Source organism: Rattus norvegicus, chromosome 2 (genome assembly GCF_021556685.1).
Source record: "Rattus norvegicus strain SHRSP/BbbUtx chromosome 2, alternate assembly SHRSP_T2T, whole genome shotgun sequence".
Taxonomy (NCBI): domain Eukaryota; kingdom Metazoa; phylum Chordata; class Mammalia; order Rodentia; family Muridae; genus Rattus; species Rattus norvegicus.
In genome coordinates this window covers 15130048-15149487 of record NC_141535.1, presented here as the reverse complement: position 1 = coordinate 15149487, position 19440 = coordinate 15130048, and positions in this window count along the sequence as shown.

Below are 19440 nucleotides of genomic sequence, written 5' to 3'. Positions count from 1 at the left end.
AATGAACATTCTTTGAATTAATGTTACTTCAAAGCTCTCTTTGAAAATTTTTGTTCTGCTAGTTGGTATCAAATACCTAAATGAAACAAATCTAAGAATGAAATGATAATTCATACTTCTCACAATTCCTACCATGCACAACGACACATGTAAGCAGCCCTCTACTGTGCATATGCACTACACTTGGCAAGCTCCACCTTCCAAAGATGTCTATGATCTTCCTCAAAACAATGTGGTCAAGTTTGTCAAAGGAGTACCTCACTCCTGGTACCAGTTTTTCATAGTTTTCTTTCTATTACTGTGATAAACAGAAGGCAGAAAGAACTCAGAGGAAAGGGTTTATTTCATCTTAAAGGTTCAGATCATAGTCCTTCGTGAATCACGTCAAAGTAGGAATTCAAGGCTTGTTTTTTCATGGCATTCTCTGCTTCCTTCCATAAACACCTCAAGAGTAGCACTGCACACAATAGTTGGGGACCTCTCACATCAAGTATTAATCAAAAGAATGACACACAGACTTGCCTACAAGCCAACATGATGAGTGCATTTTCTAAATTGAGATTCCTTCTTCCCAAATAACCCTAGTTAAGGTTAAGTTAACCAAACAAATTACACACGAATATTTATATTTTTATGCCTGATATTTTTAGTATTATAAAACATGATTTATTGATGATTGCTGTTCCATACTTAATTGGGTACAAATAAAATAAAGGGAATTCTGCAAGTGAGATAATGAGAAGATACCAGCCACTTAAGTTCTGATACGTGTCACTTCGTTTCCTAAACAATGTCAATAGTAGGTTTCTGTATCCTAGCCAATTCAAACTCTTTTAATCTAATCACTGTATCTAATTGTATATCACCACTTTCATAGCTTATATACCTATAAGCTATGTGTCTGCATAATCTATGTATTACTCTCTATGACTACCTTTTAAATGATTTCCCTTTCTATTGTTTAAAATGAATGAAACAACTGTACTTGTTGTCCCTTCAAAAATGGTTTTCTGCAGAGAGAAATATGGTCATTCATTTTGAAAATACTACAATATTTGGCCCATCATTTGGCAAAGATTTAACCATATTCTCATTTACCTAAATCAACATGTTCACTTCTGTGCTCCCTCAAACTGCAGAGAATAAAGTATGTTTTCTGTTTGGTCACTAATTCTTAAGTAATTAGTCCTCTAAGGTAGAGGTGAATGTAGGTTAGTAGAAATTTCCTTCATGTATCTCTATTTGTCATTGGCACAAGCTAAATTCCTATTATCGAGAGAACGTGAATAATTGCATCCTGAACTAGGGTTGCTATAAATTTTTCAGTACAAAGGTTATAGTAACAGCCAAATAAATGGGCTTGTGGTTTTTTCATCATTCATAATGCTTTTGAAAACTTACACAATCCTCTCTTTCAAAAGATGAACATCCTAATTACAGCGTGCCATTTGACCTGACCCTCAGCTTTAGAATCCAAAAACATATGCACACTGTAAATGGAACTGGCCAGGTATAAAATACTTACTCTACACTGGAATCCTGCTGTATATAAGAAAAGATGAGATCCTTACTTCTACTGCACTTGGGCCTTCATGGTCTTGATTCACGTACACTGACTCTACTGTAGACTTTGCACAAGGGGTGTAAACGAGTTTATGCCTCATCTCCTCATGAAATACATTATCATTTTTCCTACTGTTCACTGACTATGTGGCATAAGGGACACTGATGCATACCAGGAGGTACACAAATATCTGTTCATGAAGTACACAGAGTACTGAGGGTCCAATGCTCAGGGTAGATTCAATTCTCTACTTCAGGTGTTGACATAGAAGGAATTTATTCTGGCTTCTTCTTTATTCTGTTTTACTCACTCTATTCTTTATTCTATCTTAATCGCTGCACAGCACTTCAGTTTCTCCAGAGCTGCACTTGACTCCAGACATTTGTCTACTAAACTAAGGATGTTTGCCTTACAAAATAATCAAAGCACCAATTACCCAGCTCTTCTTCATATATCGAGTTGTCTTATTGTACGTAAGCCTTTTTTAATGTTTATGAGAAATTGTATATACCTATTCTGAGCTGAGTGAAAAACTAGAATTGGTGAAATAAATAGCAGAACAATTTTTCCTAGGTTCAAATTGTCATAGTTCTTTCTTATCTGTGGAGAATATGTGATTCAACATTTTGTATATTGAAATAGCAAGAACCAGTTTTTGCCTCCCCTAAGAATTCAACCTGTGCTATTCCTCTGAGACAGCAGTTGTGAAGTTTGGGCTTGCTTTAACTATTTCCATCATCAGTACAGTAGGAATGCATTTCTTTATTGGCCCACTTTTAAAATAGAGAGGTTCAAAAATGAGTGTTTTCAGGGGAGGGATTTCATATCCTAAAAGCCCCCACTTTTCTGTTTAAAAGCATAAAATGGTGGTGAGATAGATGTTCAGAGTATGTACTGTTCCCTCAGGGGCTCTGAGTGTGGTTCTGAGCATGTCTGTCAGGAGGTGAAAAACGTGTGAAACTCTGACTCCAGGACATCTAATACTTTCTTCTAGTTTCATTAGGTATTGAATTCACTTCACATATTTACACACTACACACACACACACACACACACACACACACACACAGACACACACAAACACACACAGACACAAACACACACACACACACACACAAGCAACCACACATAATTAAAAGTAAAAATTAACCCCATAAACTATAGAAAAATCATTCTATTATATTGTGAGTTAATATATAAACTATGTTGCTAGAAATAAAAATATGCTCTTTATCAAAAAATAGTAAAAATAAATAAATGTAAACTTCAAAAGTGTATTAATAAAAATAAATGCTTACACAACAAAATAGTTGTAACTAGATACTATTGTTTTTCGAATGTTCTGGGATTCAGTTTATTTTCCCTTATTTTTCTTGAAGAAGGAAAATATGTAAAAAGTTAATGTTAAAATGTTGAAATTTTAATGGTTTAACTTTATTGTATTACACTACAATATGGTGTATTACACTACACCATAATGGTTTACTAGAACAAATTATTTTTTTGTCTTAAAGTAATGCTCGCCCTAAATTAAGACACATAGTATTTCATTAGTGTTGTAAAAAATTATTACAACTTAAGTATTTGCTACAAACCACAGTGATAAGACTGTTTCTATGAGACTTTGTACTCTGACCCATGAGTTTATCTTCTCTAAAGAAGTCTGTAATTGGTCAATGTAATTTAAATTGGAAATGTGTTATATAAATGAAATAGTCACCAGAGGTAAGAAGAATGTAAAAATTTATCATTCCTAACTTTCTACATAGACAATTTCTTACATACATTTTTATGTCATACCATCTCTATACACAAGTATTGACTGAAGAAAGGAAACTCCTTGGTATGGAGAGAATCTGTAGGGAACCATATCAGGTTGTCTGCATATATTATAGCTATTACCTTAGCATTTGATCGGACTCTTGAGTTTGAGAACAAGAGAGTCTCTGGCTTTTATTCCAGCTCTTGCAACTCTTTTCCTCCTGTTGAGTTTCCATGTCTAACTTTGATATTCAAGTTTTTGATTCATCTTATTATACATTATTTTGTCATGTTGGTTGTTATCTCTTAGAAGTCTGCTCTTTATTGCCAAAAGACAGAAGAGGTGTAGACACAGAGGGTATTGGGAGGAGTTGGTGAAAGGAAAATGATAATTAGGATATATTATCAAAGATAAGAATTTGTTTTCAATAAAAACAATAAGGAACAGTTGATGGGATGAAAAGTAAGACATGTTGCAATAAAGCTTTCTATTGACCAAAATAAATGGAAGAGAAGGAGGAGGAGGAGGAGGAGGAGGAGGAGGAATAGGAGGAAGAAGATGAGGAGGAGGAGGAATAGGAGGAAGAAGATGAGGAGGAGGAGGAGGAATAGGAGGAAGTAAAGAGGAAGTTGGTATGAAAACAATCTTATTTTGCATTCCCAGTGCAGCCCCCACTGTTGTTTTGTTCTAAAACATGAGCATACACGGGTATTTAAAAGTCAAACATGAAAGAAGTAAATATGCCACTGTTTTTGCATCTGTAACTTATTATCTAATAATGACATAATAGCTTGAACAAAGGAAGTTTTCTCTCTTGATTTAACAACAAGAAAAGCCCCATGTATTTTGAATCACATTGAGAAAGTTATACATTAGGTTATATGTGTAAGTTCAATGGAGTTGCCATTTGTAAAATGGAAAACCCCTAAAAATTAATATTTGTATTTTAATAGTCTTTTTAACTAATCAAACTCTTTCTCCTTCCAACTGTCCACTCATTTTTATAAGAGTGAAACGTGTAAATTTTGAAATTCCTGGCAAGTGAAACTACAGAATAACTAATATCCACATAAGAGTAAGCCCAAACTACATTCATCAAAGTGATTGACAAGAGATGACAGATATCTTAACTGCTCTTAGGTTTAGTTATGCTAAGAGCAAAGATAACTGTGACAGTTATTTTTGATTGTCAGTTTGACAGAATTTAAAAATCAACATGGAAACACATCCATTGTCATGCCTATGAGGGGCTTTCTGGGATAGATTATTTGATAGGTGGGAAGCCCATCTATACATGTGGGTGGTGCCAATCCACAGGTCATGAGCTGCTGTCCAAATCAGAATTTTCAAGGGGGAAAAGAAACTAAGCAGTAATACTGTTTCCTCTGCTTTCTGAATGGGAATGAAAGATGGCCAACTTCTCTAACTACTGCCAACATGATTGACCCACCATGATGGATAGTATCCCACTGAACTGTTAATGCATAATAAACCCTTTCTTCATTAACCTTTTGTTTTCCATCAAGTATTTTCACACAGCAACAAGAAAAATAGTTAATGCATATGATATATAATGAGAAACTTACTTTTCTTCATCATAACTTTGCTTCATTTAGTCATAACATCCCATCAGAACCTTTGAGTTGATTACTTCCACAAGTTGTCCTATGAATGTCATATGAGAGCTAGATATGTGGATATCCATATCCCTTCCACAAGTCAGTAAATGACTTTTAAAAACATGAATAAGTCCTGCAAAGACACTTCTGCACCTATGTTCATAACAACAAAATTCATAATAGCCAGAAACTGGAAACAACCTAGAAGTCCCTCAAGCAAAGAATGGATAAAGAAACTGTGGTATATCAATAGAATACTATTTACTATACAATGGAATACTATCCACTGCACAATGGAACAATATTCAGTTATTAAAAACAAAGACATAATGAATTTTGCAGGCAAATAGATCGATCTTGATAGATCGATCATCCTGATAGAGGTGACCTAGTCCCAAAGGGACGTGTATGGTATATACTCACTTTTAAGTGACTATTAGCCATAAAATATAGGATATCCATGGTATACTACACTGCCCCCAAAGAAACTAAGGAAGAAGGAAGGAGTATGTGATGATGCTTGACTCTCATTTAGAAGGGCAAATTAAATAATCATCAGAGGCAGGTGGGGGGAGGAAACTATGTAGGAGAAAGAATGGTGAGGAGAATGGGGTTTCAGGATCAGGTGTGGGGAGGGACATCAGGGATGGCCAAATGGCCCTGAGAATGGATGGAAATCTGCAACTGACAAGAGCGGGGAGGTAGGGAGCCTCTCCAGGAAGAGAGAGAGACCTGAGATAAGGGAGGTGCCCAAGAATCAATGGGAATGTCCATAAACTGGACCACTGGGGCTCTCAAGAGACTGCGCTACAAGGTAAAGAGCATCCATCGGCTGGACCTACTTCCCACCACCCCTTGGCACATTGCTAGCAGACACGGAGCTTGGTCTTCATGTGTATCCCAAGCAAAAGGAGCGGGGCCTATCCCAAATGCTGTTAGCTTTCTGTGTGGTATGTTCTCCTAGCTGGCCTCAGCGGCACACTCACATCATTGGGGATATGTAACCTGAAGAGGCCACCTCCTATAGCTAGGCAGGCACCCCAGTGGAGTGATAGGGACACCAATGTACCCACAAAATTGTCAACCCAAAATTTATCCTGTCTACAAGAAATACAGGGGCAGCTGAATTGAGCAGAGGCTGAGGGAGTTGCCAACCAATAATCGGCCCAACTTAAGACCTATCCCATGGGTCAGCACCAATCCCTGACACTGTTAATTATACTCTGTCATGCTTGCAGCAAAGAGTCTAGCATGGCCTTTCTCTGAAGTGCTCTACCTAGAGGCTAACTTAGACAAATGCAGACACTCACAGCCGAACAGTGGCTGAAGCTTATGGAAAGAAAAGTCAGAAGAATTACAGTCCCGAAGAAGATGGAAACTCCACAGGAAAACCAACATGGTTAGCTAACCTAGACCCTTGGGGCTCTCAAGAGACTGCACTACTAGCCAAAGTGCATACATTGGCTATCTGTCTATAATGGGTATGCAATCTATTGCCCCCCATTCCTAGGCACATATGTAGCAGATATGCAGCTTGGTCTTCATGTAGATCCCAAACAACTGGAGCGGGGGCTACCCCAAAAGCTGTTGTCTGTGTGTGGCATATGTTCTAGCTGGCCTCAGTGGGAGAACATGTACTTAGTCCATTACAGATGTTGTAAACCAGGTTGGGGGAGGATACACAGGGAGCCTCTTACCTGCTCAAAGGAGAAGGGGATGGAGTGTGGGGGAAGGATGGTGGGAAGGGTTGACAGGAAGTGGGGGAGTAAGTGGGATATAAAGTGGAAAAAAAATAACATAAATAAGGGCCAGCAATAGGGTTCACTGAGTAAAAGCAATTTGCACCAAGCCTGACACCTGTGTCTGGTTTCCAGCATTCAAATAGAGGTTAAAGAATGTATCTGTAATTGTTTCTCCTATCTCCAGATGGCATGAACATTTGTGTACTCAGAAAGTAAAAATAAAAAAATTAAAATTAAATAAAATAATAAAAAATAAAAAACCGTATTATAATCCACAAATAGTCAAAATAAGTTAGAACAGAAGACAATGAAAATATTCAGAAAAAATGTGTTATAAAATAATTTATCATTTGAAATTACAATATAGTAGAGAATTTCAAGAAGTGTTACTGTTAACAGCACACACATACACACCGCACACACACATACACACACACCACACACACACCACACACACACACACCACACACACACACCATACACACACACCACACACACACACCACACACACCACACACACACACACACACCACACACACACCACACACACACACCACACACACACACCACACACACACACATACCACACACACACCACATACACACACACCACACACACACACACACACCACACACACACACCACACACACACACACCACACACACACACCACATACACACACACCACACACACACCACACACACACACCACACACACACATACACACACACACCACACACACACACTTGGATTTGAGGCTGAACCCCACCATGTAGCTATTGTTTTACTAGAGAAAGTATAACATTAAAATTGAATTACTTCCTCAACCCTTGAGACTCCCAGGGATACTGGCACACTACATAAAGCTAAGTGTGTAAGTCACTTTGTACATGGATTCAGTGATGCTAGACAAAATACTCTAGCTGTTTGTTTGTCTTTTGTTATTTAGAGGCCCCTCTCTCAGATGTAGAGAGATTAGGAGGTGGTATGATTTGGTTGTTTTAGGCTAGTTGTTATGTAATTAGGAAGTGAGGATATACAGGGGCTAAAACTCAGTCTTGAGGAAATCAAGGAGGCTTTCTTGGAAAGCTCACATCTGAATCCCTAAACAATTCAATGGTTTTGACACTATGGAGGATACCATAAGGATGGCAGAAAAGAGACTAAGGCTAAGGAGAAGGAACGACCCTTGGGACATCAGTTATTTGCTTTTCTGTAGCTATGCTAACAGACACATCATAAAGCATGCTATGGAAGCCAAGTTTCTTTTAGCTGAAAATTGCAGAGCAAATGTCATGGTGTCATAGGAAGGGGTAAGCCTCCCAATCAGGAAGCAGGAGATTACATTTCATCCACACAAGACAGGAGAGAGAGAGGAAGGGAGGGAGGGAGGAGAAAGAGATAGACAGAGACAGAGAGACAGAGAGACAGAGAGACAGAGACAGAGATGGAGACACAGAGGCAGAGGCAGAGGCAAAAACAGAGAGACACAGAGAGACAGACAGACAGACAGACAGACAGACACACACACACACACACACACACACAGATCAACTATACAACCTCAAAGGCTGCCCCCAATAATGTCAATGACTTGCTTCTTTCAGTAAGGTTCTACCTCCTAAATAACCCTCCAAAACAATGTCACCTACTGGGACCAAGGCTATGATAGCAACTTTTTATTCAGATTATCAATTTCTATGTGTGGCTGCTGGAAACTCGTGGCACTCTTGTTACCAAATGCTTTGTTTAACTTCAAAAGTTCGTCTGATCACCGTTAAAGGTTTCCAATTTCCAGAGTTTCTTCTGTGAATCAAAGAGGTCATTTAACAGTGAAGCCATGTGAAATAAAAGTAAAAATCACGTACTTCCAACATACAATGGAAGAGAATATACAGTAGGAATCTATATAGTGAGGAAAGTTTGGCCCAAAGCAAGACCAAAACCCAGCAGGGAAAAACATCATGCTCTCTGTGTCTGGTATTTGGAGGTACTATTATAAGGTATGTATCTATCTATATATATATATATATATATATATATATATATATATATATAGAGAGAGAGAGAGAGAGAGAGAGAGAGAGAGGTGTTTCCATTCCTTTTGTGCAGGTGTTGGCAAATGTTTAATAGCATTGGAATCTTTAACAGGTTTTTGACCCTACCACAACTTAGATCCCTTTGTCATAGTTTCACAAAAGTGACTTCTCAGGCTGTATTGTAGGGACTTCAGCCCTGTGGCCTTTTTCCTGATTCAGGGAAAGAATTCATCACCCCTTCATTACTGTATTTTTCATGCTTCAAATACCAGTACTATATGGATGACATTGGCACTTTCAATGGTCACTCTAGGATGAACCCTTCCCCAGCTGGATCACTGTTGAAAACGTTTATATTCATGATGAGAATAAACTCTCGTAGGAAACTGCAGTACAAAAGCTGGAAACACCTTAGTCCCCTTTCTTTCACAAACTGGACTCTTAAGTGGGTGGAGTCTTCTCAAAATATCTTTACCTGTGTTCCTTGGTGCAGAACGGGAGACCTTTCTGTAAGGGCAGCAACCTCTTTAACCATTACAGCCTTTTTGTTCCAGCACATAACTTGGCTGCTATATTAATCATTGTACTTCTTTTTCTCTTCAAACTTTAGACTTTAAAATTTATTTCTGCCATCTTGTTCTATTTTCATTTCACACCTGTATGAGTAATCAATAATAACCATGTCATAGACCCAGTATTTTGCTGTCTTGAAATTTCTGTTTTAATGTCAGCTCCTTGTATATTTGCAGGACATTGGCAGAATACAGCTAGAATTTTAGCTGCTGTATTGCAGGACCAAACCCTGGCTTAAGTCCCCATGGATATTTTGCTTCATTTTACTGCCCCATGAACTGAGCCTCCTCTGTCCACAATCCTCTCTGAATTACTGACTTCTACGCTTTCGTAAAATTGCCTAATTAGGCACTGCCTACAGAATTAAATAACTCTTCTTGACCAGAGTTGTACGTTCTTCCATAAAACAGTGCAAAGCCGTAAAAGTCACAGTCAGGTTTATCACAGCAGCAACACCACTCTCAGTACCATGCCATGTCCTAGTTATGTTTTCTGTTACAGAAACAGTCTGATGAGAATATTTATCCAGCTTACACTTTCTTGTCAGACTATTATTGACAGATGTTAGAGCAACACCTCAATGCAGGGACATGGAGGGATGTTGACTTGTTTACTGGTTTACTCATTGACTCATGCCTAGCTAGCTTTCTGATATACTCCAGGACCAACTCCCTAAAAATTTCTAACGGACTGTGTACTATAATCGATTCCTCAATTATATTTTATCATGCCAGATTAATTTGTAACATGTTTACAAAGCTAAATATGACCTATGAAATGCAAATCACCAATACTGGGTGAGATCTGATGCAGAGATGGAGAAGAAATCAACAGGGGCTCAAGAGTAACTTATATAGTGAAGACGTTAACAAGTTTTACTCAAGATGGTGAAAGTTTAGAGGTCCAGACTGGGGGTTGGATTTCCCCTTAACAATTTATTCCTGCTGCAATTAAAAAAAATGCTATCTGAATAGAAACAAACAAGGAAAAACACACAAATACACACACACGTATGCACATGCACACACACTAAATCAAGAGATACTAAAGGTCAATAAAGAAGGGAGTGGTAAATGACTACATGGTTGTACATATAGATTTAACTTATTCTAAATGTTTTCTTGCTTTCTGTTATGAGAATAGTTTCCTGTACTTTAATACCTATTTTGAATGTTGTGAGATTCGTTTTTATTATTTCACTTATAGTTTACCTTTAATATGGTTGACATGTTCAACATGCCAATGGATTTAACTAACTTTTCTATAAAATATAAAAAGACTTAGACTATGATTGACATGAGCTCTCCCATCAGCCAATTTCATGTTATTGCTGAATCTGTTTGTTAGCTAATTTTATCTGGAGCTAGTTTTAAGTCCACACACTTTGTGCTCAGCATTGTTTCTATTATCTTATTCCCATCTTCTATATTCCTTCCTCATTAAAGTATTTTTTTAAATATTATTGTAAGTTTCAGCTTTTTATACCTTTACTATCTGTAATTGGTGTATCACAATTAGTGACATATCATGGTTTAATTATTAGTGTTTGTTTCTTCATTGTTAAGGCAAACAATTCATATTGTCTCTCAGCTATTTAGTAACATATGGTGGTTCATCTAGGGTCTGTAAGCAGAACTATATTCAAACTCTGTAAGTACAAAAGTATTCTTCTTTCCTCACCACTCACTAATTCTTAGCAGGCTTACTTTGACAAGCATTTTCCCCGAGCACTTTGGAAACACTGTTCGTTTGTTTCTGGTGTCTATTGATGCTGTCAGTCTAACTGTCATTCTCTTGCAAGTCATTTATCTGTTCTTTCTCATAGCTTTTAAGATTAAGATATACATGGTTTTGATTTCCCCCATAAGCTTGCTGTATTTTAGAATCTTGGGGACTGTCTTAGAAAGTAGCAGAGAAAAACTGAAAGTTTCAAGAGTCCAACAGTCCTGGAGATAGCCATGGCGAATGTGGCTCTAGTGATGGGAACAGAATTGGTAGACGATAAACAGATGAGCCAATATGAAGGATGGAGTTTTAGTGTGTCATCTATGATGGGTTTAGGAATCACTCTGGTAAGAGGACCTGATTTCCTAAGACTTAACTTCATAAATAGATTGGTGCATTTTCCCTCACTTCTTAGTGAACCTTACTCCCATACCAATATGAACCATGATTCCAGATGTAGCTTCTACTCACATTCCAAGGTCTTCCAGAGTTTCATCCAAAGCATTACTGGTGGCATGTTCACCAGGATGCAACTTTATGTCCTTGAACCCAGTCCTCTTTATTTCTAGAACTAATGTTAAACTAAAGATAGTTGAAACTATTTGGACTCACGAAAGGATTGTTTTATAGATCAATCTTCTTCTGTCTAGTCAGGTAACTCTAAATACAATGCCCAGCCCACTTTTATCTTATTTATTTATATCTTCTAAAAAAGAATAAGTCTCACACAATTTTCTTTTTTTCTTCCATTTTTATTAAACTGGGCATTTCTTATTTACATTTCAAATGTTATTTCCTTTTCCAGTTTCCAGGCAAACATCCCCCAAAGCCATCCCTCTCCCCTTCTATATGGGTTTCCTCTCCACATCCACCCCCTATTACTGCCCCCCCAACAATCCCGTACACTGGGGGTCCAGCCTTGGCAGGAACAAGGGCTTCCCCTTCCTCTGGTGCCCCTACTAGGTTATTCATTGCTCCCTATGAGGTTGGAGCCCAGCATCAGTCCATGTATAGTCTTTGGGTAGTGGCTTAGTCCCTGGAAGCTCTGGTTGCGTGGCATTGTTGTTCATATGGGGTCTCAAGCCCCTTCAGCTCTTTCAGTCCTTTCTCTGATTCCTTCAACGGGGGTCCTGTTCTCAGTTCAGTGGTTTGCTGATGGCATTCGCCTCTGTATATGCCATATTCCGGCTGTGTCTCTCAGGAGAGAGCTACATCCGGTTCCTGTCAGCCTGCACTTCTTAGCTTCATCGATCTTATCTAGTTTGGTGGCTGTATATGTATGGGCCACATGTGGGGCAGGCTCTGAATGGCCGTTCCTTCAGTCTCTGTTCTAAACTTTGCCTCCCTATCCCCTCCTATGGGTATTTTTGTTCCTCTTTTAAAGAAGGAGTGAAGCATCCGCATTTTGCTCATCCTTCGTGAGTTTCATGCTCACACAATATTCTGATTTACCTATTAGAAATCCAGAAGTTTTTGAAATCTTTCTTCTATATTTCCTTCAATATTCTATGTTGCCCTTTCTTAGAATGTTCAATATCATTCTCACACACTAAGAATGTAATGTAAATCACAAGTCAAAAGTAAACTTAAAAAGGTGAATAACAGTAAAGTTTAAAGAAAAACATATTGCAGGTCACATGACAACACAGGAAAGCCTTTGCCATATGTTAAAATTAAATACAGTTAAGCACATGCCTCTTGACCATGGTTCATAAGGTTAAAGATAGTTACTGTATTAGAAGGAAACTTCATCAAAAACTTAAAGACAGACACTTCTGCCTCTTAATTTAGGCTATTTGTATCTGTATTGCAATGAATTAAATTATGCAGGAATTAAGGTGGTTTAGTAGATAGCTATGTGTGTGCTTGGGTATGCGCATATGTGTATGTAATTTACTTGCAAGTGATTATCTTGAACGCTAGAAATTTCTAGATATTTTATTGTTTTTCAGGATTAAAAGACTAATAACTTTATCATACAGGACATTTTGCAAACACAAACCCCACTAAAATAGAGAAAAGTTATTAATACAAAAAAGGGTGCTAAATAGAAGTTAATAAACAAAAACAGCAGAGCCTTTCCAATTATTTTTATTCTCTTATTCCCCTAGCCAATAGTCTTAAACATGTAATACTGTCACTTTTTTCTTCTGAATCCCCTTTACAAACATAATGTATATATCTTGAATCATAGATCATGTTTCCTGCCCTCACCCTATAAAATATAATAGCAGCCAGGATATATTATGAAAAAAATTCATACCTACTGCTTTTTAGCTCATACCCAGAGTTCCAGTAACAATTGTCCTATATTATACTTTTTTGATTAAAGATGTTAAAGATATTATATCTGATAAAAGGATGAAATTACATCCTCAAATGAAATGAAGCCCAAACCTTTTATAGTCAATAGTATCACTCTCGTTGGATAACACTCGGAACTTTAAAGCTTATTTCTTTGAATAATCAAATTTTGTAAAAATTTTAGCACTTATTTTTGAAACTTTCATATATTTTCTTCTCCTTAATAGGTGAAATGTCTATAGGTTGCAAAATACTGTGAAAGATTAACAAGTAACCATGGAGTTGCACCCTGAATATGAAAGCCCCCTAAAGAGCTAATCTTCAGGTGCCTAACCACCTCCAGATGGCGTTCCTTAAACGCCATCACAATCTGCCTGGATCTGTCTTCTAGGTCAGTTTCCATTGGTCGAAGTACATCATTTTAGGAAAGCTACTGTCTATTCTCTCTTAGCCCATTCAGCTCCTACTAATGGCCAACAGTTCTTTGAAGTCCCTGCTATATGAGCTAAGAGTTCATGACCATGTATAATCTGAAAGCACTCCTTAATTCCACTTTCTTCTGGTTTGTACTGTCAAGCCTGCACGTCAGTGTTCGAGTCCTTCCTGCTTCCAGCTTGATCTTCCTTCCCTTCCCTTTCACATGCATTTACTCAATGAACCAGTTACACTTTCCATTTTGTCACGGTGTCTGATTATAGAAGATTCATACTGATGCAAGTTTTATGGGCATAGGTGGGTATCATGAATAATTTTAGCCTACTTGTTGAGGTCTAAGGTTGTATAGTCAAAAATGACATAGTTCTATCTTTATAAATATTTATCCTGTGTGTTTGTTTGTTGTGTGCATGTGTACATGTGTGACTGGTGGTCTGATACTTTTGGGGGTCAAGGCAGGTATAAGGTTTTATAGTTCTCTTTTCTATACATTCGAGTACAAATAGTCTCAGGCAACAACCTGTCACTTTGAGTCAGCCTGGCCTAGACACTGAGGTTCATAACTCCCAGTATCTAATAAGAGCTCATAATTAGCAATCTCCATCTCCCAGTTCTAAAGATGTGACCTCGATGTGTTACTGTCCATGACCCACCTGAGTGTAGTTTTACAAGGTTGTCAGCTGCCATGTTCCTGCTAAAAGGCAGATGCAGGTCCCCTGCCAAAGCAGTCAGTACTCTTAGCCAGAAGCCACTCTACAGCTTCATCAATGCTATTTGACACATTCTAGTTTCTGTTTTACACTCAGCACAACAGAACTGTCTCCCTCCAAGTGTATAAAGCAAACATTAAGAAGTAAGAATGATACATAAAGGGGTTGGGGATTTAGCTCAGTGGTAGCAAGCGCAAGGCCCTGGGTTCAGCCCTCAGCTCCGCAAAAAAAAAAAAAAAAAAAAAAAAGAAAGAAAGAAAAAAAGAAGAAGAATGATACATAGAGTTACAAAAATGAACTTTATCTCTTCAAATAAAGCCCACTGCAAATTTCGGTGAGAAATTACTTTCAAACGCTGAAGAAGTTCAAAACAGATGTTCCTTGCATTGTAACTTCAAAACAACTAATCAGACTGCAGGATGATGAGCAGGAAACATGTTCCAGACCTGAGGGCTCTGTATCAAGAATTCTCTGGTCACTATTCATTGCCAAACTCTTAGAAGAAAGTAAGGAGATCCCATGCACTATACTTCCAAACAACTACCAATTCTGAGAGTTTTGTGGTCAAGGAACTTCCACTTCCTGTTGACAAAACCAGGAGGCTACAAAGTTTTGGCAATATAAAATGAGTCTGTCTGTAGCCAAATTATAATCATTATAGTTCTTTGGGAGGGGAGGACCATACTTCAAATGTTTGCCCCCACTTAAGATACATTTTGAATTACAAAGACTAGGGATACTTTTATTCATAAATAAAATATATCCTTCATTCACCAGTATAAAAAGGACTAGGGGAGCTACGTACAATAAGCAGAGACACAATAAGAAGCAGAGTGTGAATTTTCAGAATAGCTCTTAGTTCAAAGCAAAGAATAGATGAAAAGATGCTGAGAAGACATAATGCCCAGGAATATGTTTTCAAATAGGTGGTAGAGCAGCAGCAAAACCGCTCCCTGAAAAACAACTTCAAGTTTGTTTACTCTAACATCCTTCTTTCTGTGCAATCCAAGTTCAAAGAGTCTCCTGCAACAACCTGCCATGTTGAGTAACCCCAGCCCTTATACTGAGGCTAAATCCTAGTAACAAACTAAGAACTCAGAATTAGTAATCTCCACCCCTCAGTTCCAAAGATATGATCTTGACTTGTTCCTTTTCATGCCCCCCATGACTGAACAGTCTCCCCAATCTTCAAAGATTCATAGTCTGTTTTAAGACAATCTCAAGTAGATAGATACTCCATGCTTTGGCTGCACAGTAGACACATTCTCTGTAAATATGTTATTAATATTTTTATTCACTTACCCTCAGATACAGGGAAATCTGTTTCCTATTCATTTGTTATTGGTTCTCCAATGCTGCAAGCTCCTTATCACTGGTAATTATTTATAGCAATTACCATCATCAATGAACCACTTTTGAACAAAATGGTCTAGATGGTGAGCTCATTCCAGAAGATTATTTTTTTTCCCACGGAATTAGTTCAGATTGTATTATAATCATGTTTGGAGATGTGGGCACATCAAAGCTGCTTGCACTTGACCTACCATATTAACTGAAGTTAAGAGTAGGAGGCTTGCTGCACTGCCTGTGTGGGTGCTCTGTGCAATCCTCATAGCAATTCAGTGGAAGAGCTGACTCCACATGAGCTCACAACCAAGTGAGTGGCACACGCCCACACTGAACAAATGCAGAGTCATTTATTTCAAAATTAGCTTTGAGAAATAGTTGTTCAATGTCTACTTTCACCATTCTTATAAGTTCAAGGCAAATTCACAGTCTTCATGTTTTTCCATTCTGAAATTTCTTGACAAAAATGTATCTAATAAAAAATGGACATTATTGTAGAAAAATTCTGCTTTTATTACTGTCTCCTCCCCCTCATACTTCTGGTCAATGTTTGAGAGTTCTACCTGTGGACACACAGAAGATTCAGATTTTGCAAAATTAACTTTCTGTCAAACATTTTGTCTTACAGTGCTTTTAATGTTTCAGGTTGAAAAAATCATGAAAAAGCTCCTTCTCTCATGATTATATTAAAATCTTATAGCTGTCAGCATGGAACAAAAGAACCTTTAAATAATATTTTTGATGAAGTCAGTACAAAAGTTTGATGTTCCCTTCCCTGCAAGAGTAACACCTTTTTCTTAGTTACAAATCATTTTCAGTAAAGAATGTGGTGTTCTAGAAATTCAAATTTAGTGAATATTATGTTATAATTTCTGGGCAAAATTATTACATGCAAATAACCATATTAATGATAACCATAATTGGAATTCTGTACAGGCCTTCTGTGCACAGCTACTTTGTAAAGTGGATATTTATACATTTACTTTTTGTAATGTTCATGACAATGCTCTCAGATAAATGTTGTTATCCCTATTTTAGTATCAGAAAAATGAATCTCAGTTATTTTCAATGTTGTTATCATCATAAGTACTAATGCTGGTCAGAAAAGTGTTTGAACTAAACTACTCTAGAGTACTTTTTTTAATAATAAAAAAATTGACAGATTTAAAACACTTTAGATAATGCCCAGAGCTAGTTGGGTCAGACTATGTCATTCCACAGCCCAGAAAACTGGATTTACCATCATAAGTTGGAATCTTAAGAACCATGATGAATGGTTTAAATGGAGACAAAACAATCCCTAGCACGATATATTTCAACAGAAAGAAAAGAAGAAAAGAAGGGAGGAAAAACGAAAGGAATAAAAAAGTAACCTATGTGTTGAAAATAGTTTTTGAATCATTGCAAAAACAGATACTAAGAGAAATTTTCTGTACAGCATACATGATCTAACTAAGAAGACAGATAGACCCTAGTCTGCAGTACAGAAACAGGTCCAGTTAGAATCCAGAGAAGGAGCACAGAGTACGTCCTTAGTGTCTCTAAAACTTTCCAATTTATGATCACAGTTTAAAGCACTTGGCAATAACTACAGGAGAAGGCTACATTGACTTGATAATTTCTCTCGCTCTGAAGTCTTATATTTACAGTTTGATGCTCCAAAATTCTAGGCAGTGTCTCCTTTGTCCTCTCACCAACCTGTTGTTTGTATACTATGAAAACCTGAAGACACACATGAGGCACTGGTGAACCATGCCTTTCTTACATGGGAGAACTTCACTCATGGTTTCTTTTACAAATTTCACCCCACGGTAAGAAATTTAGCTGGATGACTTCATAAGCGTAAGACACTATTTAAAGACCAAAATCAGCAAATATGAGGCTGACATTTTCATAACAAAGAAAAAGATAAAAGAAAGTAGTTACCCATTGTTTAGTCTCTGCTAGGGAACAAATACTCATAAGTAAACTGTAGCTGGAATCAAAATGTAGTTTGGGATAAACAATCAAATGGCTTCCAAGATGAAATTACAGTACTCATTTTCAATTGTTGGTCTGTCCTGAGGCGTCCTGGGAGGAGGCAAGACTGTGGGACTCTAGGAGTCAAGACTGTAGTATTGTATGATTCTCCACTCGTGTGGCACCACCATTGGCTAGTGTACTTGAGCAACTTCCTAGAGTCTAACCATTTGTTCGCTATCTGAAACTACATCACAGTCTAATTACCAGAAATACAGAAAGAAAAAACGAAGAGAAGAAAGAAGGAAGAAAAGGAAAGGAAAACATAAAACAAGAACTCTAGCCCATTTACTCCACATTAACAGTTTCCCTAATAACTTCAATTTATCTAGCATTGACTTCCATCACTGAGTTTACCCTTAGAAATATGGAGATTCTGATCCCATTTCACCACTACAGATTTCCAAGGGGAAGCTTTTTGCTGCTGTTGTTGTTGTTGTTCAACGTTTATCTCTTTTCTATTTATAATAAGTGGGAGGGAGTCCCTGGGTCTGGTGGAGGTTCAATGTCCCTGTGCAGGCGAATGCAAGAGCAGTGAGGTGCAGAGCAGGCGAGTGGTTGGAGGAGCGCCCTCATAGAGGGAAAGGGGAGGGGTGGAGGGTGGGAGGGGGGACTGGAAAGGGGAATACCATTTGAAATGTAAATGAATAAAATGATTAAAAATTTTGGGTTGTTTTGAAGTTTATGGAGACATGGTTAAACCTGTGATATATTTTGATCACGAAAATATTTTTTAACAAAGAAAACAACCTCCAAGGAACATGTTGGCCATGGGCTGGGGTGGAAAGGGAGGTTAGATGAGATAGTAGCATAGCAGGAAATGTGTCCACGAAGTGACTAAGTTCATTTCAATCAAGGATAGTATTGTCCCCCACACCTTTGTTCGTTATCCAGTAGGCATGCTTGTTCTTCATTCCTTAGGAGAAAACACAATGAAGTACACTAAAATCAAAAACGCAAACAGTCTCAGGCTGAAGCCTTATCTGTTTAGGATCTGTGGGAAAACATTCTCTCATGAATTTAGAGTGTTCAATAGTTTTCATTCACACCCACATTCTGATCTATAACACTGAATAATTTAATATGAAAGGCAAACAATGTGGATAACTCAGTGCTTAAGACACAAAGAAAGCTCCAGGCGTTATACTGTGAGCGAATGGACCTTAACTCTTCTGGCAGATTTCCCAATCATTTCATTCCCTCTAACTTCACAGGAAAGGAGAGAATTTCAGTGTTGACCTCTCTAAAACAGGGGTCAGTAATTAAGGCACGCACGTGCCAAACAGCCCGAGGACTTATTTTCATTGGCATGCATGCTTGTAGGGTTCTCTTGAGAGAATAATCACCAGCTGCATTTGGTGACATGTGACATGTGTGGGTGGGATAACCACTTCCCCACTTATCTTCTGCTTGTGTCAGTAGCACGGTCCCCCACCTGGCTCACCAGAGAACAGGTGCTGCCAGCAATGTTTGCTGCTTGCTTAGGGACATCAACCCCAACTACGCCCACAGTACAGTCCTCCCTTAGTCCATTCCCAGGAAGCTGCAAAGGATTATCACATGCAAACAACAACAACAAACAAATAAAAAAGTAGTGTCA